At 48.9% G+C, this 18,574-nt stretch overlaps 28 non-coding genes and 4 pseudogenes across 28 annotated transcripts in view; all 32 read left to right on the forward strand.

Annotated features, from left to right (window-relative positions):
- The window catches only part of LOC148187131 (5S ribosomal RNA), a 118-nt gene extending 112 nt beyond the window's left edge, over nucleotides 1-6 (forward strand). The window contains exon 1 of the ribosomal RNA XR_015779300.1: nucleotides 1-6. This exon is cut by the window's left edge and continues 112 nt beyond it. This is a non-coding gene — a ribosomal RNA (5S ribosomal RNA).
- Nucleotides 7-474: 468 nt separating this feature from the next.
- Nucleotides 475-593, forward strand: LOC148187132 (5S ribosomal RNA). Its single transcript, XR_015779286.1, has one exon. It is a non-coding gene; the product is annotated as a 5S ribosomal RNA (ribosomal RNA).
- Nucleotides 594-1,062: 469 nt separating this feature from the next.
- On the forward strand, nucleotides 1,063-1,181 carry LOC148187133 (5S ribosomal RNA). Its single transcript, XR_015779267.1, has one exon. It is a non-coding gene; the product is annotated as a 5S ribosomal RNA (ribosomal RNA).
- A 467-nt stretch (nucleotides 1,182-1,648) lies between these two features.
- Nucleotides 1,649-1,767, forward strand: LOC148187134 (5S ribosomal RNA). The gene has a single exon (XR_015779333.1). It is a non-coding gene; the product is annotated as a 5S ribosomal RNA (ribosomal RNA).
- A 465-nt stretch (nucleotides 1,768-2,232) lies between these two features.
- LOC148187135 (5S ribosomal RNA) lies at nucleotides 2,233-2,351 on the forward strand. Its single transcript, XR_015779268.1, has one exon. It is a non-coding gene; the product is annotated as a 5S ribosomal RNA (ribosomal RNA).
- Nucleotides 2,352-2,819: 468 nt separating this feature from the next.
- On the forward strand, nucleotides 2,820-2,938 carry LOC148187136 (5S ribosomal RNA). Its single transcript, XR_015779269.1, has one exon. It is a non-coding gene; the product is annotated as a 5S ribosomal RNA (ribosomal RNA).
- A 467-nt stretch (nucleotides 2,939-3,405) lies between these two features.
- LOC148187137 (5S ribosomal RNA) lies at nucleotides 3,406-3,524 on the forward strand. The gene has a single exon (XR_015779270.1). It is a non-coding gene; the product is annotated as a 5S ribosomal RNA (ribosomal RNA).
- A 467-nt stretch (nucleotides 3,525-3,991) lies between these two features.
- On the forward strand, nucleotides 3,992-4,110 carry LOC148187138 (5S ribosomal RNA). The gene has a single exon (XR_015779271.1). It is a non-coding gene; the product is annotated as a 5S ribosomal RNA (ribosomal RNA).
- A 473-nt stretch (nucleotides 4,111-4,583) lies between these two features.
- On the forward strand, nucleotides 4,584-4,702 carry LOC148187139 (5S ribosomal RNA). The gene has a single exon (XR_015779272.1). It is a non-coding gene; the product is annotated as a 5S ribosomal RNA (ribosomal RNA).
- Nucleotides 4,703-5,174: 472 nt separating this feature from the next.
- LOC148187140 (5S ribosomal RNA) lies at nucleotides 5,175-5,293 on the forward strand. The gene has a single exon (XR_015779273.1). It is a non-coding gene; the product is annotated as a 5S ribosomal RNA (ribosomal RNA).
- A 469-nt stretch (nucleotides 5,294-5,762) lies between these two features.
- On the forward strand, nucleotides 5,763-5,881 carry LOC148187141 (5S ribosomal RNA). The gene has a single exon (XR_015779275.1). It is a non-coding gene; the product is annotated as a 5S ribosomal RNA (ribosomal RNA).
- A 467-nt stretch (nucleotides 5,882-6,348) lies between these two features.
- Nucleotides 6,349-6,467, forward strand: LOC148187142 (5S ribosomal RNA). The gene has a single exon (XR_015779276.1). It is a non-coding gene; the product is annotated as a 5S ribosomal RNA (ribosomal RNA).
- Nucleotides 6,468-6,938: 471 nt separating this feature from the next.
- Nucleotides 6,939-7,057, forward strand: LOC148187143 (5S ribosomal RNA). Its single transcript, XR_015779277.1, has one exon. It is a non-coding gene; the product is annotated as a 5S ribosomal RNA (ribosomal RNA).
- Nucleotides 7,058-7,524: 467 nt separating this feature from the next.
- On the forward strand, nucleotides 7,525-7,643 carry LOC148187144 (5S ribosomal RNA). The gene has a single exon (XR_015779278.1). It is a non-coding gene; the product is annotated as a 5S ribosomal RNA (ribosomal RNA).
- Nucleotides 7,644-8,112: 469 nt separating this feature from the next.
- On the forward strand, nucleotides 8,113-8,231 carry LOC148187145 (5S ribosomal RNA). The gene has a single exon (XR_015779279.1). It is a non-coding gene; the product is annotated as a 5S ribosomal RNA (ribosomal RNA).
- A 471-nt stretch (nucleotides 8,232-8,702) lies between these two features.
- Nucleotides 8,703-8,821, forward strand: LOC148187146 (5S ribosomal RNA). The gene has a single exon (XR_015779280.1). It is a non-coding gene; the product is annotated as a 5S ribosomal RNA (ribosomal RNA).
- Nucleotides 8,822-9,282: 461 nt separating this feature from the next.
- Nucleotides 9,283-9,400, forward strand: LOC148187147 (5S ribosomal RNA). Its single transcript, XR_015779310.1, has one exon. It is a non-coding gene; the product is annotated as a 5S ribosomal RNA (ribosomal RNA).
- A 467-nt stretch (nucleotides 9,401-9,867) lies between these two features.
- Nucleotides 9,868-9,986, forward strand: LOC148187148 (5S ribosomal RNA). The gene has a single exon (XR_015779281.1). It is a non-coding gene; the product is annotated as a 5S ribosomal RNA (ribosomal RNA).
- A 465-nt stretch (nucleotides 9,987-10,451) lies between these two features.
- Nucleotides 10,452-10,569, forward strand: LOC148187149 (5S ribosomal RNA). The gene has a single exon (XR_015779311.1). It is a non-coding gene; the product is annotated as a 5S ribosomal RNA (ribosomal RNA).
- Nucleotides 10,570-11,036: 467 nt separating this feature from the next.
- Nucleotides 11,037-11,154, forward strand: LOC148187150 (5S ribosomal RNA). Its single transcript, XR_015779312.1, has one exon. It is a non-coding gene; the product is annotated as a 5S ribosomal RNA (ribosomal RNA).
- A 467-nt stretch (nucleotides 11,155-11,621) lies between these two features.
- On the forward strand, nucleotides 11,622-11,740 carry LOC148187151 (5S ribosomal RNA). Its single transcript, XR_015779282.1, has one exon. It is a non-coding gene; the product is annotated as a 5S ribosomal RNA (ribosomal RNA).
- Nucleotides 11,741-12,206: 466 nt separating this feature from the next.
- Nucleotides 12,207-12,315, forward strand: LOC148187152 (5S ribosomal RNA; annotated as a pseudogene).
- A 465-nt stretch (nucleotides 12,316-12,780) lies between these two features.
- On the forward strand, nucleotides 12,781-12,898 carry LOC148187153 (5S ribosomal RNA). The gene has a single exon (XR_015779301.1). It is a non-coding gene; the product is annotated as a 5S ribosomal RNA (ribosomal RNA).
- A 457-nt stretch (nucleotides 12,899-13,355) lies between these two features.
- LOC148187154 (5S ribosomal RNA) lies at nucleotides 13,356-13,464 on the forward strand (annotated as a pseudogene).
- A 468-nt stretch (nucleotides 13,465-13,932) lies between these two features.
- Nucleotides 13,933-14,051, forward strand: LOC148187155 (5S ribosomal RNA). The gene has a single exon (XR_015779283.1). It is a non-coding gene; the product is annotated as a 5S ribosomal RNA (ribosomal RNA).
- A 466-nt stretch (nucleotides 14,052-14,517) lies between these two features.
- On the forward strand, nucleotides 14,518-14,635 carry LOC148187156 (5S ribosomal RNA). The gene has a single exon (XR_015779313.1). It is a non-coding gene; the product is annotated as a 5S ribosomal RNA (ribosomal RNA).
- A 467-nt stretch (nucleotides 14,636-15,102) lies between these two features.
- On the forward strand, nucleotides 15,103-15,220 carry LOC148187157 (5S ribosomal RNA). Its single transcript, XR_015779314.1, has one exon. It is a non-coding gene; the product is annotated as a 5S ribosomal RNA (ribosomal RNA).
- A 467-nt stretch (nucleotides 15,221-15,687) lies between these two features.
- LOC148187158 (5S ribosomal RNA) lies at nucleotides 15,688-15,805 on the forward strand. The gene has a single exon (XR_015779302.1). It is a non-coding gene; the product is annotated as a 5S ribosomal RNA (ribosomal RNA).
- A 466-nt stretch (nucleotides 15,806-16,271) lies between these two features.
- LOC148187159 (5S ribosomal RNA) lies at nucleotides 16,272-16,390 on the forward strand (annotated as a pseudogene).
- A 465-nt stretch (nucleotides 16,391-16,855) lies between these two features.
- LOC148187160 (5S ribosomal RNA) lies at nucleotides 16,856-16,974 on the forward strand (annotated as a pseudogene).
- A 467-nt stretch (nucleotides 16,975-17,441) lies between these two features.
- Nucleotides 17,442-17,560, forward strand: LOC148187161 (5S ribosomal RNA). Its single transcript, XR_015779284.1, has one exon. It is a non-coding gene; the product is annotated as a 5S ribosomal RNA (ribosomal RNA).
- A 464-nt stretch (nucleotides 17,561-18,024) lies between these two features.
- On the forward strand, nucleotides 18,025-18,142 carry LOC148187162 (5S ribosomal RNA). The gene has a single exon (XR_015779303.1). It is a non-coding gene; the product is annotated as a 5S ribosomal RNA (ribosomal RNA).
- Nucleotides 18,143-18,574: the final 432 nt, after the last annotated feature.

Raw genomic sequence — 18,574 nt, forward strand, 5'->3', positions numbered from 1 at the left:
TAAGCTTTTTAGTTCTGGCTTTTCACCGGCAGAGGGTGCTGCTGCCGCTTTCCCAGTGGACACAGAACAGACAAAAAAAACGACAAAAAAAAACAATGAGACGAGTAGGCCACTGAATGACCACCAACAAAATCAATGGGTCAGCGTACGCCGATTCACAGTGGAAAATTCAAAACTTTTAAAAGTAAACTACAGGAATGAAATCAGCTTCAGCTTTGGGACCTCAGACCAGGGCAGACTCCTGCCGCGTGGTTTGGCCGCAAGGCACTGGACACGTTTAAATGCTTAAAACAAGCCTTATCGCGCTACACTGGCAGCGTGGCGTGCGTCTGTTGGGTTTAGCCTCACAGTGCTATTCTCTAGTATTTGCTTACACTACCAAACAAACATGACAAACTTTGGCCACAGAGCTCACAATTTGGAAGTCGGTTGTCCCGTCCATCTGTAAATAGCTTGTGTGTCACTCATTCTGTCGCTTACGGCCATACCACCCTGAACACGCCCGATCTCGTCAGATCTCGGAAGCTAAGCAGGGTTGGGCCAGGTCAGTACTTGGATGGGAGACCGCCTGGGAATACCTGGTGCTGTAAGCTTTTTAGTTCTGGCTTTTCACCGGCAGAGGGTGCTGCTGCCGCTTTCCCAGTGGACACAGAACAGACAAAAAAAACAACAAAAAAAAAACAATGTGACGAGTAGGCCACAGAATGACCACCAACAAAATCAATGGGTCAGCGTACGCCGATTCACAGTGGAAAATTCAAAACTTTTAAAAGTAAACTACAGGAATGAAATCAGCTTCAGCTTTGGGACCTCAGACCAGGGCAGACTCCTGCAGCGTGGTTTGGCCGCAAGGCACTGGACACGTTTAAATGCTTAAAACAAGCCTTATCGCGCTACACTGGCAGCGTGGCGTGCGTCTGTTGGGTTTAGCCTCACAGTGCTATTCTCTAGTATTTGCTTACACTTCCAAACAAACATGACAAACTTTGGCCACAGAGCTCACAATTTGGAAGTCGGTTGTCCCGTCCATCTGTAAATAGCTTGTGTGTCACTCATTCTGTCGCTTACGGCCATACCACCCTGAACACGCCCGATCTCGTCCGATCTCGGAAGCTAAGCAGGGTCGGGCCAGGTCAGTACTTGGATGGGAGACCGCCTGGGAATACCTGGTGCTGTAAGCTTTTTAGTTCTGGCTTTTCACCGGCAGAGGGTGCTGCTGCCGCTTTCCCAGTGGACACAGAACAGATAAAAAAACAACAAAAAAAAACAATGTGACGAGTAGGCCACAGAATGACCACCAACAAAACCAATGGGTCAGCGTACCCAGATTCACAGTGGAAAATTCAAAACTTTTAAAAGTAAACTACAGGAATGAAATCAGCTTCAGCTTTGGGACCTCAGACCAGGGCAGACTCCTGCCGCGTGGTTTGGCCGCAAGGCACTGGACACGTTTAAATGCTTAAAACAAGCCTTATCGCGCTACACTGGCAGCGTGGCGTGCGTCTGTTGGGTTTAGCCTCACAGTGCTATTCTCTAGTATTTGCTTACACTTCCAAACAAACATGACAAACTTTGGCCACAGAGCTCACAATTTGGAAGTCGGTTGTCCCGTCCATCTGTAAATAGCTTGTGTGTCACTCATTCTGTCGCTTACGGCCATACCACCCTGAACACGCCCGATCTCGTCCGATCTCGGAAGCTAAGCAGGGTCGGGCCAGGTCAGTACTTGGATGGGAGACCGCCTGGGAAAACCTGGTGCTGTAAGCTTTATAGAACTGGCTATTCACCGGCAGAGGGTGCTGCTGCCGCTTTCCCAGTGGACACAGAACAGATAAAAAAACAACAAAAAAAAACAATGTGACGAGTAGGCCACAGAATGACCACCAACAAAATCAATGGGTCAGCGTCGCCCGATTCACAGTGGAAAATTCAAAACTTTTAAAAGTAAACTACAGGAATTAAATCAGCTTCAGCTTTGGGACCTCAGACCAGGGCAGACTCCTGCCGCGTGGTTTGGCCGCAAGGCACTGGACACGTTTAAATGCTTAAAACAAGCCTTATCGCTACACTGGCAGCGTGGCGTGCGTCTGTTGGGATTAGCCGCCCAGTGCGATACTCTAGTATTTGCTTACACTTCCAAACAAACATGCCAAACTTTGGCCACAGAGCTCACAATTTGGAAGTCGGTTGTCCCGTCCATCTGTAAATAGCTTGTGTGTCACTCGTTCTGTCGCTTACGGCCATACCACCCTGAACACGCCCGATCTCGTCCGATCTCGGAAGCTAAGCAGGGTCGGGCCAGGTCAGTACTTGGATGGGAGACCGCCTGGGAATACCTGGTGCTGTAAGCTTTTTAGTTCTGGCTTTTCACCGGCAGAGGGTGCTGCTGCCGCTTTCCCAGTGGACACAGAACAGATAAAAAAAACAAAAAAAAAAAAAAATGGGACAAGAAGGCCACAGAATAACCACCAACAAAAACAAAGGGTCAGCGTACGCCGGTTCACAGTGGAAGATTCACAACTGTTAAGCGTATACTACAGGAGTGAATTCAGCTTCAGCTTTGGGACCTCAGACCAGGGCAGACTCCTGCCGCGTGGTTTGGCCGCAAGGCACTGGACACGTTTAAATGCTTAAAACAAGCCTTATCGCGCTACACTGGCAGCGTGGCGTGCGTCTGTTGGGTTTAGCCTCACAGTGCTATTCTCTAGTATTTGCTTACACTTCCAAACAAACATGACAAACTTTGGCCACAGAGCTCACAATTTGGAAGTCGGTTGTCCCGTCCATCTGTAAATAGCTTGTGTGTCACTCATTCTGTCGCTTACGGCCATACCACCCTGAACACGCCCGATCTCGTCCGATCTCGGAAGCTAAGCAGGGTCGGGCCAGGTCAGTACTTGGATGGGAGACCGCCTGGGAATACCTGGTGCTGTAAGCTTTTTAGTTCTGGCTTTTCACCGGCAGAGGTGCTGCTGCCGCTTTCCCAGTGGACACAGAACAGATAAAAAACAACAAAAAAAAAAACAATGTGTGACGAGTAGGCCGCAGAATGACCACCAACAAAATCAATGGGTCAGCGTACGCCGATTCACAGTGGAAAATTCAAAACTTTTAAAAGTAAACTACAGGAATGAAATCAGCTTCAGCTTTGGGACCTCAGACCAGGGCAGACTCCTGCCGCGTAGTTTGGCCGCAAGGCACTGGACACGTTTAAATGCTTAAAACAAGCCTTATCGCTACACTGGCAGCGTGGCGTGCGTCTGTTGGGTTTAGCTTCACAGTGCTATTCTCTAGTATTTGCTTACACTTCCAAACAAACATGACAAACTTTGGCCACAGAGCTCACAATTTGGAAGTCGGTTGTCCCGTCCATCTGTAAATAGCTTGTGTGTCACTCATTCTGTCGCTTACGGCCATACCACCCTGAACACGCCCGATCTCGTCCGATCTCGGAAGCTAAGCAGGGTCGGGCCAGGTCAGTACTTGGATGGGAGACCGCCTGGGAATACCTGGTGCTGTAAGCTTTTTAGTTCTGGCTTTTCACCGGCAGAGGGTGCTGCTGCCGCTTTCCCAGTGGACACAGAACAGATAAAAAAACAACAAAAAAAAACAATGTGACGAGTAGGCCACAGAATGACCACCAACAAAATCAATGGGTCAGCGTACGCCGATTCACAGTGGAAAATTCAAAACTTTTAAAAGTAAACTACAGGAATGAAATCAGCTTCAGCTTTGGGACCTCAGACCAGGGCAGACTCCTGCCGCGTGGTTTGGCCGCAAGGCACTGGACACGTTTAAATGCTTAAAACAAGCCTTATCGCGCTACACTGGCAGCGTGGCGTGCGTCTGTTGGGTTTAGCCTCACAGTGCTATTTTCTAGTATTTGTTTACAATTCCAAACACACATGACAAACTTTGGCCACAGAGGTCACAATTTGGAAGTCGGTTGTCCCGTCCATCTGTAAATAGCTTGTGTGTCACTCATTCTGTCGCTTACGGCCATACCACCCTGAACACGCCCGATCTCGTCCGATCTCGGAAGCTAAGCAGGGTCGGGCCAGGTCAGTACTTGGATGGGAGACCGCCTGGGAATACCTGGTGCTGTAAGCTTTTTAGTTCTGGCTTTTCACCGGCAGAGGGTGCTGCTGCCGCTTTCCCAGCGGACACAGAACAGATAAAAAAAACAACAAAAAAAAAAACAAAATGTGACGAGTAGGCCGCAGAATGACCACCAACAAAATCAATGGGTCAGCGTACGCCGATTCACAGTGGAAAATTCAAAACTTTTAAAAGTAAACTACAGGAATGAAATCAGCTTCAGCTTTGGGACCTCAGACCAAGGCAGACTCCTGCCGGCGTGGTTTGGCCGCAAGGCACTGGACACGTTTAAATGCTTAAAACAAGCCTTATCGCGCTACACTGGCAGCGTGGCGTGCGTCTGTTGGGTTTAGCCTCACAGTGCTATTCTCTAGTATTTGCTTACACTTCCAAACAAACATGACAAACTTTGGCCACAGAGCTCACAATTTGGAAGTCGGTTGTCCCGTCCATCTGTAAATAGCTTGTGTGTCACTCATTCTGTCGCTTACGGCCATACCACCCTGAACACGCCCGATCTCGTCCGATCTCGGAAGCTAAGCAGGGTCGGGCCAGGTCAGTACTTGGATGGGAGACCGCCTGGGAATACCTGGTGCTGTAAGCTTTTTAGTTCTGGCTTTTCACCGGCAGAGGGTGCTGCTGCCGCTTTCCCAGTGGACACAGAACAGATAAAAAAAACAACAAAAAAAAAAACCCAATGTGACGAGTAGGCCGCAGAATGACCACCAACAAAATCAATGGGTCAGCGTACGCCGATTCACAGCGGAAAATTCAAAACTTTTAAAAGTAAACTACAGGAATGACATCAGCTTCAGCTTTGGGACCTCAGACCAGGGCAGACTCCTGCCGCGTGGTTTGGCCGCAAGGCACTGGACACGTTTAAATGCTTAAAACAAGCCTTATCGCGCTACACTGGCAGCGTGGCGTGCGTCTGTTGGGTTTAGCCTCACAGTGCTATTCTCTAGTATTTGCTTACACTTCCAAACAAACATGACAAACTTTGGCCACAGAGCTCACAATTTGGAAGTCGGTTGTCCCGTCCATCTGTAAATAGCTTGTGTGTCACTCATTCTGTCGCTTACGGCCATACCACCCTGAACACGCCCGATCTCGTCCGATCTCGGAAGCTAAGCAGGGTCGGGCCAGGTCAGTACTTGGATGGGAGACCGCCTGGGAATACCTGGTGCTGTAAGCTTTTTAGTTCTGGCTTTTCACCGGCAGAGGGTGCTGCTGCCGCTTTCCCAGTGGACACAGAACAGATAAAAAAAACAACAAAAAAAAAACAATGTGACGAGTAGGCCGCAGAATGACCACCAACAAAATCAATGGGTCAGCGTACGCCGATTCACAGTGGAAAATTCAAAACTTTTAAAAGTAAACTACAGGAATGAAATCAGCTTCAGCTTTGGGACCTCAGACCAGGGCAGACTCCTGCCGCGTAGTTTGGCCGCAAGGCACTGGACACGTTTAAATGCTTAAAACAAGCCTTATCGCGCTACACTGGCAGCGTGGCGTGCGTCTGTTGGGTTTAGCCTCACAGTGCTATTCTCTAGTATTTGCTTACACTTCCAAACAAACATGACAAACTTTGGCCACAGAGCTCACAATTTGGAAGTCGGTTGTCCCGTCCATCTGTAAATAGCTTGTGTGTCACTCATTCTGTCGCTTACGGCCATACCACCCTGAACACGCCCGATCTCGTCCGATCTCGGAAGCTAAGCAGGGTCGGGCCAGGTCAGTACTTGGATGGGAGACCGCCTGGGAATACCTGGTGCTGTAAGCTTTTTAGTTCTGGCTTTTCACCGGCAGAGGGTGCTGCTGCCGCTTTCCCAGCGGACACAGAACAGATAAAAAAAACAACAAAAAAAAACAATGTGACGAGTAGGCCACAGAATGACCACCAACAAAATCAATGGGTCAGCGTCGCTGATTCACAGTGGAAAATTCAAAACTTTTAAAAGTAAACTACAGGAATGAAATCAGCTTCAGCTTTGGGACCTCAGACCAGGGCAGACTCCTGCCGCGTAGTTTGGCCGCAAGGCACTGGACACGTTTAAATGCTTAAAACAAGCCTTATCGCGCTACACTGGCAGCGTGACGTGCGTCTGTTGGGTTTAGCCTCACAGTGCTATTCTCTAGTATTTGCTTACACTTCCAAACAAACATGACAAACTTTGGCCACAGAGCTCACAATTTGGAAGTCGGTTGTCCCGTCCATCTGTAAATAGCTTGTGTGTCACTCATTCTGTCGCTTACGGCCATACCACCCTGAACACGCCCGATCTCGTCCGATCTCGGAAGCTAAGCAGGGTCGGGCCAGGTCAGTACTTGGATGGGAGACCGCCTGGGAATACCTGGTGCTGTAAGCTTTTTAGTTCTGGCTTTTCACCGGCAGAGGGTGCTGCTGCCGCTTTCCCAGTGGACACAAAACAGATAAAAAAAACAACAAAAAAAAAACCCAATGTGACGAGTAGGCCGCAGAATGACCACCAACAAAATCAATGGGTCAGCGTACGCCGATTCACAGCGGAAAATTCAAAACTTTTAAAAGTAAACTACAGGAATGAAATCAGCTTCAGCTTTGGGACCTCAGACCAGGGCAGACTCCTGCCGCGTAGTTTGGCCGCAAGGCACTGGACACGTTTAAATGCTTAAAACAAGCCTTATCGCGCTACACTGGCAGCGTGACGTGCGTCTGTTGGGTTTAGCCTCACAGTGCTATTCTCTAGTATTTGCTTACACTTCCAAACAAACATGACAAACTTTGGCCACAGAGCTCACAATTTGGAAGTCGGTTGTCCCGTCCATCTGTAAATAGCTTGTGTGTCACTCGTTCTGTCGCTTACGGCCATACCACCCTGAACACGCCCGATCTCGTCCGATCTCGGAAGCTAAGCAGGGTCGGGCCAGGTCAGTACTTGGATGGGAGACCGCCTGGGAATACCTGGTGCTGTAAGCTTTTTAGTTCTGGCTTTTCACCGGCAGAGGGTGCTGCTGCCGCTTTCCCAGTGGACACAGAACAGATAAAAAAACCAACAAAAAAAAAACAATGTGACGAGTAGGCCACAGAATGACCACCAACAAAATCAATGGGTCAGCGTCGCCCGATTCACAGTGGAAAATTCAAAACTTTTAAAAGTAAACTACAGGAATGAAATCAGCTTCAGCTTTGGGACCTCAGACCAGGGCAGACTCCTGCCGCGTAGTTTGGCCGCAAGGCACTGGACACGTTTAAATGCTTAAAACAAGCCTTATCGCTACACTGGCAGCGTGACGTGCGTCTGTTGGGTTTAGCCTCACAGTGCTATTCTCTAGTATTTGCTTACACTTCCAAACAAACATGACAAACTTTGGCCACAGAGCTCACAATTTGGAAGTCGGTTGTCCCGTCCATCTGTAAATAGCTTGTGTGTCACTCATTCTGTCGCTTACGGCCATACCACCCTGAACACGCCCGATCTCGTCCGATCTCGGAAGCTAAGCAGGGTCGGGCCAGGTCAGTACTTGGATGGGAGACCGCCTGGGAATACCTGGTGCTGTAAGCTTTTTAGTTCTGGCTTTTCACCGGCAGAGGGTGCTGCTGCCGCTTTCCCAGTGGACACAGAACAGATAAAAAAAACAACAACAAAAAAAAACCAACGTGACGAGTAGGCCGCAGAATGACCACCAACAAAATCAATGGGTCAGCGTACGCCGATTCACAGTGGAAAATTCAAAACTTTTAAAAGTAAACTACAGGAATGAAATCAGCTTCAGCTTTGGGACCTCAGACCAGGGCAGACTCCTGCCAGAAGTTTGGCCGCAAGGCACTGGACACGTTTAAATGCTTAAAACAAGCCTTATCGCTACACTGGCAGCGTGACGTGCGTCTGTTGGGTTTAGCCTCACAGTGCTATTCTCTAGTATTTGCTTACACTTCCAAACAAACATGACAAACTTTGGCCACAGAGCTCACAATTTGGAAGTCGGTTGTCCCGTCCATCTGTAAATAGCTTGTGTGTCACTCATTCTGTCGCTTACGGCCATACCACCCTGAACACGCCCGATCTCGTCCGATCTCGGAAGCTAAGCAGGGTCGGGCCAGGTCAGTACTTGGATGGGAGACCGCCTGGGAATACCTGGTGCTGTAAGCTTTTTAGTTCTGGCTTTTCACCGGCAGAGGGTGCTGCTGCCGCTTTCCCAGTGGACACAGAACAGATAAAAAAAACAACAACAAAAAAAAACCAACGTGACGAGTAGGCCGCAGAATGACCACCAACAAAATCAATGGGTCAGCGTACGCCGATTCACAGTGGAAAATTCAAAACTTTTAAAAGTAAACTACAGGAATGAAATCAGCTTCAGCTTTGGGACCTCAGACCAGGGCAGACTCCTGCTGCGTAGCTTGGCCGCAAGGCACTGGACACGCTTAAATGCTTAAAACAAGCCTTATCGCGCTACACTGGCAGCGTGACGGCGTCTTTTGGTTTTAGCCTCACAGTGCTATTCTCTAATATTTGCTTACACTTCCAAACAAACATGACAAACTTTGGCCACAGAGCTCACAATTTGGAAGTCGGTTGTCCCGTCCATCTGTAAATAGCTTGTGTGTCACTCGTTCTGTCGCTTACGGCCATACCACCCTGAACACGCCCGATCTCGTCCGATCTCGGAAGCTAAGCAGGGTCGGGCCAGGTCAGTACTTGGATGGGAGACCGCCTGGGAATACCTGGTGCTGTAAGCTTTTTAGTTCTGGCTTTTCACCGGCAGAGGGTGCTGCTGCCGCTTTCCCAGTGGACACAGAACAGATAAAAAACAACCAAAAAAAAATGAGACGAGTAGGCCGCAGAATGACCACCAACAAAATCAATGGGTCAGCGTCGCCCGATTCACAGTGGAAAATTCAAAACTTTAAAAGTAAACTACAGGAATGAAATCAGCTTCAGCTTTGGGACCTCAGACCAGGGCAGACTCCTGCCGCGTAGTTTGGCCGCAAGGCACTGGACACGCTTAAATGCTTAAAACAAGCCTTATCGCTACACTGGCAGCGTGACGTGCGGCTGTTGGGTTTAGCCTCACAGTGCTATTCTCTAGTATTTGCTTACCCTTCCAAACAAACATGACAAACTTTGGCCACAGAGGTCACAATTTGGAAGTCGGTTGTCCCGTCCATCTGTAAATAGCTTGTGTGTCACTCATTCTGTCGCCACGGCCATACCACCCTGAACACGCCCGATCTCGTCCGATCTCGGAAGCTAAGCAGGGTCGGGCCAGGTCAGTACTTGGATGGGAGACCGCCTGGGAATACCTGGTGCTGTAAGCTTTTTAGTTCTGGCTTTTCACCGGCAGAGGGTGCTGCTGCCGCTTTCCCAGTGGACACAGAACAGATAAAAAAACAACAATAAAAAAACAATGTGACGAGTAGGCCGCAGAATGACCACCAACAAAATCAATGGGTCAGCGTACGCCGATTCACAGTGGAAAATTCAAAACTTTTAAAAGTAAACTACAGGAATGAAATCAGCTTCAGCTTTGGGACCTCAGACCAGAGCAGACTCCTGCCGCGTAGTTTGGCCGCAAGGCACTGGACACGCTTAAATGCTTAAAACAAGCCTTATCGCGCTACACTGGCAGCGTGACGTCGTCTGTTGGGTTTAGCCTCACAGTGCTATTCTCTAGTATTTGCTTACACTTCCAAACAAACATGACAAACTTTGGCCACAGAGCTCACAATTTGGAAGTCGGTTGTCCCGTCCATCTGTAAATAGCTTGTGTGTCACTCATTCTGTCGCTTACGGCCATACCACCCTGAACACGCCCGATCTCGTCCGATCTCGGAAGCTAAGCAGGGTCGGGCCAGGTCAGTACTTGGATGGGAGACCGCCTGGGAATACCTGGTGCTGTAAGCTTTTTAGTTCTGGCTTTTCACCGGCAGAGGGTGCTGCTGCCGCTTTCCCAGTGGACACAGAACAGATAAAAAACAACAAAAAAAAAACAATGTGACGAGTAGGCCGCAGAATGACCACCAACAAAATCAATGGGTCAGCGTACGCCGATTCACAGTGGAAAATTCAAAACTTTTAAAAGTAAACTACAGGAATGAAATCAGCTTCAGCTTTGGGACCTCAGACCAGGGCAGACTCCTGCCGCGTAGTTTGGCCGCAAGGCACTGGACACGCTTAAATGCTTAAAACAAGCCTTATCGCTACACTGGCAGCGTGGCGTGCGTCTGTTGGGATTAGCCTCACAGTGCTATTCTCTAGTATTTGCTTACACTTCCAAACAAACATGACAAACTTTGGCCACAGAGCTCACAATTTGTAAGTCGGTTGTCCCGTCCATCTGTAAATAGCTTGTGTGTCACTCATTCTGTCGCCACGGCCATACCACCCTGAACACGCCCGATCTCGTCCGATCTCGGAAGCTAAGCAGGGTCGGGCCAGGTCAGTACTTGGATGGGAGACCGCCTGGGAATACCTGGTGCTGTAAGCTTTTTAGTTCTGGCTTTTCACCGGCAGAGGGTGCTGCTGCCGCTTTCCCAGTGGACACAGAACAGATAAAAAACAACAAAAAAAAAAAAAATTTGACGAGTAGGCCACAGAATGACCACCAACAAAATCAATGGGTCAGAGTACGCCGATACACAGTGGAAAATTCAAAACTTTTAAAAGTAAACTACAGGAATGAAATCAGCTTCAGCTTTGGGACCTCAGACCAGGGCAGACTCCTGCCAGAAGTTTGGCCGCAAGGCACTGGACACGCTTAAATGCTTAAAACAAGCCTTATCGCGCTACACTGGCAGCGTGACGCGCGTCTGTTGGGTTTAGCCTCACAGTGCTATTCTCTAGTATTTGCTTACACTTCCAAACAAACATGACAAACTTTGGCCACAGAGCTCACAATTTGGAAGTCGGTTGTCCCGTCCATCTGTAAATAGCTTGTGTGTCACTCATTCTGTCGCCACGGCCATACCACCCTGAACACGCCCGATCTCGTCCGATCTCGGAAGCTAAGCAGGGTCGGGCCAGGTCAGTACTTGGATGGGAGACCGCCTGGGAATACCTGGTGCTGTAAGCTTTTTAGTTCTGGCTTTTCACCGGCAGAGGGTGCTGCTGCCGCTTTCCCAGTGGACACAGAACAGATAAAAAAACAACAAAAAAAAACAATGTGACGAGTAGGCCACAGAATGACCACCAACAAAATCAATGGGTCAGCGTCGCCCGATTCAAAGTGGAAAATTCAAAACTTTTAAAAGTAAACTACAGGAATGAAATCAGCTTCAGCTTTGGGACCTCAGACCAGGGCAGACTCCTGCCGCGTAGTTTGGCCGCAAGGCACTGGACACGCTTAAATGCTTAAAACAAGCCTTATCGCGCTACACTGGCAGCGTGACGTGCGCCTGTTGGGTTTAGCCTCACAGTGCTATTCTCTAGTATTTGCTTACACTTCCAAACAAACATGACAAACTTTGGCCACAGAGCTCACAATTTGGAAGTCGGTTGTCCCGTCCATCTGTAAATAGCTTGTGTGTCACTCATTCTGTCGCTTACGGCCATACCACCCTGAACACGCCCGATCTCGTCCGATCTCGGAAGCTAAGCAGGGTCGGGCCAGGTCAGTACTTGGATGGGAGACCGCCTGGGAATACCTGGTGCTGTAAGCTTTTTAGTTCTGGCTTTTCACCGGCAGAGGGTGCTGCTGCCGCTTTCCCAGTGGACACAGAACAGATAAAAAACAACAAAAACAAAACAATGCGACGAGTAGGCCACAGAATGACCACCAACAAAATCAATGGGTCAGCGTACGCCGATTCACAGTGGAAAATTCAAAACTTTTAAAAGTAAACTACAGGAATGAAATCAGCTTCAGCTTTGGGACCTCAGACCAGGGCAGACTCCTGCCGCGTAGTTTGGCCGCAAGGCACTGGACACGCGAAATGCTTAAAACAAGCCTTATCGCGCTACACTGGCGGCGTAACGTGCGCCTGTTGGGTTTAGCCTCACTGTGCTGTTCTCTAGTATTTGCTTACACTTCCAAACAAACATGACAAACTTTGGCCACAGAGCTCACAATTTGGAAGTCGGTTGTCCCGTCCATCTGTAAATAGCTTGCGTGTCACTCATTCTGTCGCTTACGGCCATACCACCCTGAACACGCCCGATCTCGGAAGCTAAGCAGGGTCGGGCCAGGTCAGTACTTGGATGGGAGACCGCCTGGGAATACCTGGTGCTGTAAGCTTTTTAGTTCTGGCTTTTCACCGGCAGAGGGTGCTGCTGCCGCTTTCCCAGCGGACACAGAACAGATAAAAAAAACAAAAAAAAACAATGTGACGAGTAGGCCGCAGAATGACCACCAACAACATCAATGTGTCTGCCTACGCCGATGCCCAGTGGAAAATTCAAAACTTTTAAAAGTAAACTACAGGAATGAAATCAGCTTCAGCTTTGGGACCTCAGACCAGGGCAGACTCCTGCCGCGTAGTTTGGCCGCAAGGCACTGGACACGCTTAAATGCTTAAAACAAGCCTAATCGCGCTACACTGGCAGCGTGGCGTGCGTCTGTTGGGTTTATCATCACAGTGCTATTCACTTGTATTTGCTTACACTTCCAAACAAACATGACAAACTTTGGCCACAGAGCTCACAATTTGGAAGACGGTTGTCCCGTCCATCTGTAAATAGCTTGTGTGTCACGCATTCTGTCGCTACGGCCATACCACCCTGAACACGCCCGATCTCGTCCGATCTCGGAAGCTAAGCAGGGTCGGGCCAGGTCAGTACTTGGATGGGAGACCGCCTGGGAATACCTGGTGCTGTAAGCTTTTTAGTTCTGGCTTTTCACCGGCAGAGGGTGCTGCTGCCGCTTTCCCAGTGGACACAGAACAGATAAAAAAAAACAATGTGACGAGTAGGCAACAAAATAACCAACAACAAAATCAATGGGTCAGCGTACGCCGATTCACAGTGGAAAAGTCAAAACTTTGAAGAGTAAACTACAGGAATGAAATCAGCTTCAGCTTTGGGACCTCAGACCAGGGCAGACTCCTGCCGCAGAAGTTTGGCCGCAAGGCACTGGACACGCTTAAATGCTTAAAACAAGCCTTATCGCGCTACACTGGCAGCGTGACGTGCGCCTGTTGGGTTTAGCCTCACAGTGCTATTCTCTAGTATTTGCTTACACTTCCAAACAAACATGACAAACTTTGGCCACAGAGCTCACAATTTGGAAGTCGGTTGTCCCGTCCATCTGTAAATAGCTTGTGTGTCACTCGTTCAGTCGCTTACGGCCATACCACCCTGAACACGCCCGATCTCGGAAGCTAAGCAGGGTCGGGCCAGGTCAGTACTTGGATGGGAGACCGCCTGGGAATACCTGGTGCTGTAAGCTTTTTAGTTCTGGCTTTTCACCGGCAGAGGGTGCTGCTGCCGCTTTCCCAGTGGACACAGAACAGATAAAAACAACAACAAAAAAAAAACAATGTGACGAGTAGGCCACAGAATGACCACCAACAAAATCAATGGGTCAGCGTACGCCCATTCACAGTGGAAAATTCAAAACTTTTAAAAGTAAACTACAGGAATGAAATCAGCTTCAGCTTTGGGACCTCAGACCAGGGCAGACTCCTGCCGTAGTTTGGCCGCAAGGCACTGGACACGCTTAAATGCTTAAAACAAGCCTTATCGCGCTACACTGGCAGCGTGACGTAGCGCCTGTTGGGTTTAGCCTCACAGTGCTATTCTCTAGTATTTGCTTACACTTCCAAACAAACATGACAAACTTTGGCCACAGAGCTCACAATTTGGAAGTCGGTTGTCCCGTCCATCTGTAAATAGCTTGTGTGTCACTCATTCTGTCGCTTACGGCCATACCACCCTGAACACGCCCGATCTCGTCCGATCTCGGAAGCTAAGCAGGGTCGGGCCAGGTCAGTACTTGGATGGGAGACCGCCTGGGAATACCTGGTGCTGTAAGCTTTTTAGTTCTGGCTTTTCACCGGCAGAGGGTGCTGCTGCCGCTTTCCCAGTGGACACAGAACAGATAAAAAACAACAAAAAAAAAACAACGTGAAGAGTAGGCCGCAGAATGACCACCAACAAAATCAATGGGGCAGCGTACACCGATTCACAGTGGAAAATTCAAAACTTTTAAAAGTAAACTACAGGAATGAAATCAGCTTCAGCTTTGGGACCTCAGACCAGGGCAGACTCCTGCCGCGTAGTTTGGCCGCAAGGCACTGGACACGCTTAAATGCTTAAAACAAGCCTTATCGCGCTACACTGGCAGCGTGACGGCGCCTGTTGGGTTTAGCCTCACAGTGCTATTCTCTAGTATTTGCTTACACTTCCAAACAAACATGACAAACTTTGGCCACAGAGCTCACAATTTGGAAGTCGGTTGTCCCGTCCATCTGTAAATAGCTTGTGTGTCACTCATTCTGTCGCCACGGCCATACCACCCTGAACACGCCCGATCTCGTCCGATCTCGGAAGCTAAGCAGGGTCGGGCCAGGTCAGTACTTGGATGGGAGACCGCCTGGGAATACCTGGTGCTGTAAGCTTTTTAGTTCTGGCTTTTCACCGGCAGAGGGTGCTGCTGCCGCTTTCCCAGTGGACACAGAACAGATAAAAAAACAACAAAAAAAAAACAATGTGACGAGTAGGCCACAGAATGACCACCAACAAAATCAATGGGTCAGCGTCGCCGATTCACAGTGGAAAATTCAAAACTTTTAAAAGTAAACTACAGGAATGAAATCAGCTTCAGCTTTGGGACCTCAGACCAGGGCAGACTCCTGCCGCGTAGTTTGGCCGCAAGGCACTGGACACGCTTAAATGCTTAAAACAAGCCTTATCGCGCTACACTGGCAGCGTGACGTGCGCCTGTTGGGTTTAGCCTCACAGTGGTAATCTTTAGTATTTTCTTGCACTTCCAAACAAACATGACAAACTTTGGCCACAGAGCTCACAATTTGGAAGGCGGTTGTCCCGGCCAGCGGTTAAAAGCTTGTGTGTCTCTCATTCTGTCGCCACGGCCATACCACCCTGAACACGCCCGATCTCGTCCGATCTCGGAAGCTAAGCAGGGTCGGGCCAGGTCAGTACTTGGATGGGAGACCGCCTGGGAATACCTGGTGCTGTAAGCTTTTTAGTTCTGGCTTTTCACCGGCAGAGGGTGCTGCTGCCGCTTTCCCAGCGGACACAGAACAGATAAAAAAAACAACAAAAAAAAAACAATGTGACGAGTAGGCCACAGAATGACCACCAACAAAATCAATGGGTCAGCGACGCCGATTCACAGTGGAAAATTCAAAACTTTAAAAGTAAACTACAGGAATGAAATCAGCTTCAGCTTTGGGACCTCAGACCAGGGCAGACTCCTGCCAGTAGTTTGGCCGCAAGGCACTGGACACGCTTAAATGCTTAAAACAAGCCTTATCGCGCTACACTGGCAGCGTGGACGTGCGTCTGTTGGGTTTAGCCTCACAGTGCTATTCTCTAGTATTTGCTTACACTTCCAAACAAACATGACAAACTTTGGCCACAGAGCTCACAATTTGGAAGTCGGTTGTCCCGTCCATCTGTAAATAGCTTGTGTGTCACTCATTCTGTCGCTACGGCCATACCACCCTGAACACGCCCGATCTCGTCCGATCTCGGAAGCTAAGCAGGGTCGGGCCAGGTCAGTACTTGGATGGGAGACCGCCTGGGAATACCTGGTGCTGTAAGCTTTTTAGTTCTGGCTTTTCACCGGCAGAGGGTGCTGCTGCCGCTTTCCCAGTGGACACAGATAAAAAAAAACAACAAAAAAAAAAAAACAATGTGACGAGTAGGCCACAGAATGACCACCAACAAAATCAATGGGTCAGCGTACGCCGATTCACAGTGGAAAATTCAAAACTTTTAAAAGTAAACTACAGGAATGAAATCAGCTTCAGCTTTGGGACCTCAGACCAGGGCAGACTCCTGCCGCGTGGTTTGGCCGCAAGGCACTGGACACGTTTAAATGCTTAAAACAAGCCTTATCGCGCTACACTGGCAGCGTGGCGTGCGCCTGTTGGGTTTAGCCTCACAGTGCTATTCTCTAGTATTTGCTTACACTTCCAAACAAACATGACAAACTTTGGCCACAGAGCTAACAATTTGGAAGTCGGTTGTCCCGTCCATCTGTAAATAGCTTGTGTGTCACTCATTCTGTCGCACGGCCATACCACCCTGAACACGCCCGATCTCGTCCAATCGCGGAAGCTAAGCAGGGTCGGGCCAGGTCAGTACTTGGATGGGAGACCGCCTGGGAATACCTGGTGCTGTAAGCTTTTTAGTTCTGGCTTTTCACCGGCAGAGGGTGCTGCTGCCGCTTTCCCAGTGGACACAGAACAGATAAAAAAACAACAAAAAAAAACAACGTGACGAGTAGGCCGCAGAATGACCACCAACAAAATCAATGGGTCAGCGTACGCCGATTCACAGTGGAAAATTCAAAACTTTTAAAAGTAAACTACAGGAATGAAATCAGCTTCAGCTTTGGGACCTCAGACCAGGGCAGACTCCTGCCGCGTAGTTTGGCCGCAAGGCACTGGACACGTTTAAATGCTTAAAACAAGCCTTATCGCGCTACACTGGCAGCGTGGCGTGCGTCTGTTGGGTTTAGCCTCACAGTGCTATTCTCTAGTATTTGCTTACACTTCCAAACAAACATGACAAACTTTGGCCACAGAGCTCACAATTTGGAAGTCGGTTGTCCCGTCCATCTGTAAATAGCTTGTGTGTCACTCATTCTGTCGCACGGCCATACCACCCTGAACACGCCCGATCTCGTCCGATCTCGGAAGCTAAGCAGGGTCGGGCGAGGTGAGTACTTGGATGGGAGACATCCTGGGAATACCTGGTGTTATAAGCTTTTTCGTTCAGGCTTTCTACAGGCAGAGGGTGCTGGTGGCGATTTACCAGTGGACACAGAACAGATAAAAAACAACAAAAAAAAAACAATGTGACGAGTAGGCCACAGAATGACCACCAACAAAATCAATGGGTCAGCGTACGCCGATTCACAGTGGAAAATTCAAAACTTTTAAAAGTAAACTACAGGAATGAAATCAGCTTCAGCTTTGGGACCTCAGACCAGGGCAGACTCCTGCCGCGTAGTTTGGCCGCAAGGCACTGGACACGCTTAAATGCTTAAAACAAGCCTTATCGCGCTACACTGGCAGCGTGGCGTGCGTCTGTTGGGTTTAGCCTCACAGTGCTATTCTCTAGTATTTGCTTACACTTCCAAACAAACATGACAAACTTTGGCCACAGAGCTCACAATTTGGAAGTCGGTTGTCCCGTCCATCTGTAAATAGCTTGTGTGTCACTCATTCTGTCGCTTACGGCCATACCACCCTGAACACGCCCGATCTCGTCCGATCTCGGAAGCTAAGCAGGGTCGGGCCAGGTCAGTACTTGGATGGGAGACCGCCTGGGAATACCTGGTGCTGTAAGCTTTTTAGTTCTGGCTTTTCACCGGCAGAGGGTGCTGCTGCCGCTTTCCCAGTGGACACAGAACAGATAAAAAAAAACCAAAAAACAATGTGACGAGTAGGCCACAGAATGACCACCAACAAAATCAATGGGTCAGCGTACGCCGATTCACAGTGGAAAATTCAAAACTTTTAAAAGTAAACTACAGGAATGAAATCAGCTTCAGCTTTGGGACCTCAGCCCAAGGCAGACTCCTGCCGCGTGGTTTGGCCGCAAGGCACTGGACACGTTTAAATGCTTAAAACAAGCCTTATCGCGCTACACTGGCAGCGTGGCGTGCGTCTGTTGGGTTTAGCCTCACAGTGCTATTCTCTAGTATTTGCTTACACTTCCAAACAAACATGACAAACTTTGGCCACAGAGCTCACAATTTGGAAGTCGGTTGTCCCGTTCATCTGTAAATAGCTTGTGTGTCACTCATTCTGTCGCTACGGCCATACCACCCTGAACACGCCCGATCTCGTCCGATCTCGGAAGCTAAGCAGGGTCGGGCCAGGTCAGTACTTGGATGGGAGACCGCCTGGGAATACCTGGTGCTGTAAGCTTTTTAGTTCTGGCTTTTCACCGGCAGAGGGTGCTGCTGCCGCTTTCCCAGTGGACACAGAACAGATAAAAAAAAACCAAAAAACAATGTGACGAGTAGGCCACAGAATGACCACCAACAAAATCAATGGGTCAGCGTACGCCGATTCACAGTGGAAAATTCAAAACTTTTAAAAGTAAACTACAGGAATGAAATCAGCTTCAGCTTTGGGACCTCAGACCAGGGCAGACTCCTGCCGCGTAGTTTGGCCGCAAGGCACTGGACACGTTTAAATGCTTAAAACAAGCCTTATCGCGCTACACTGGCAGCGTGGCGTGCGTCTGTTGGGTTTAGCCTCACAGTGCTATTCTCTAGTATTTGCTTACACTTCCAAACAAACATGACAAACTTTGGCCACAGAGCTCACAATTTCGAAGTCGGTTGTCCCGTCCAT

The sequence above is a fragment of the Plectropomus leopardus genome, chromosome 16 (genome assembly GCF_026936395.1).
Source record: "Plectropomus leopardus strain MGB_pleo_1.0 chromosome 16, ASM2693639v1, whole genome shotgun sequence".
In the NCBI taxonomy this organism is placed as follows: Eukaryota; Metazoa; Chordata; class Actinopteri; order Perciformes; family Serranidae; genus Plectropomus; species Plectropomus leopardus.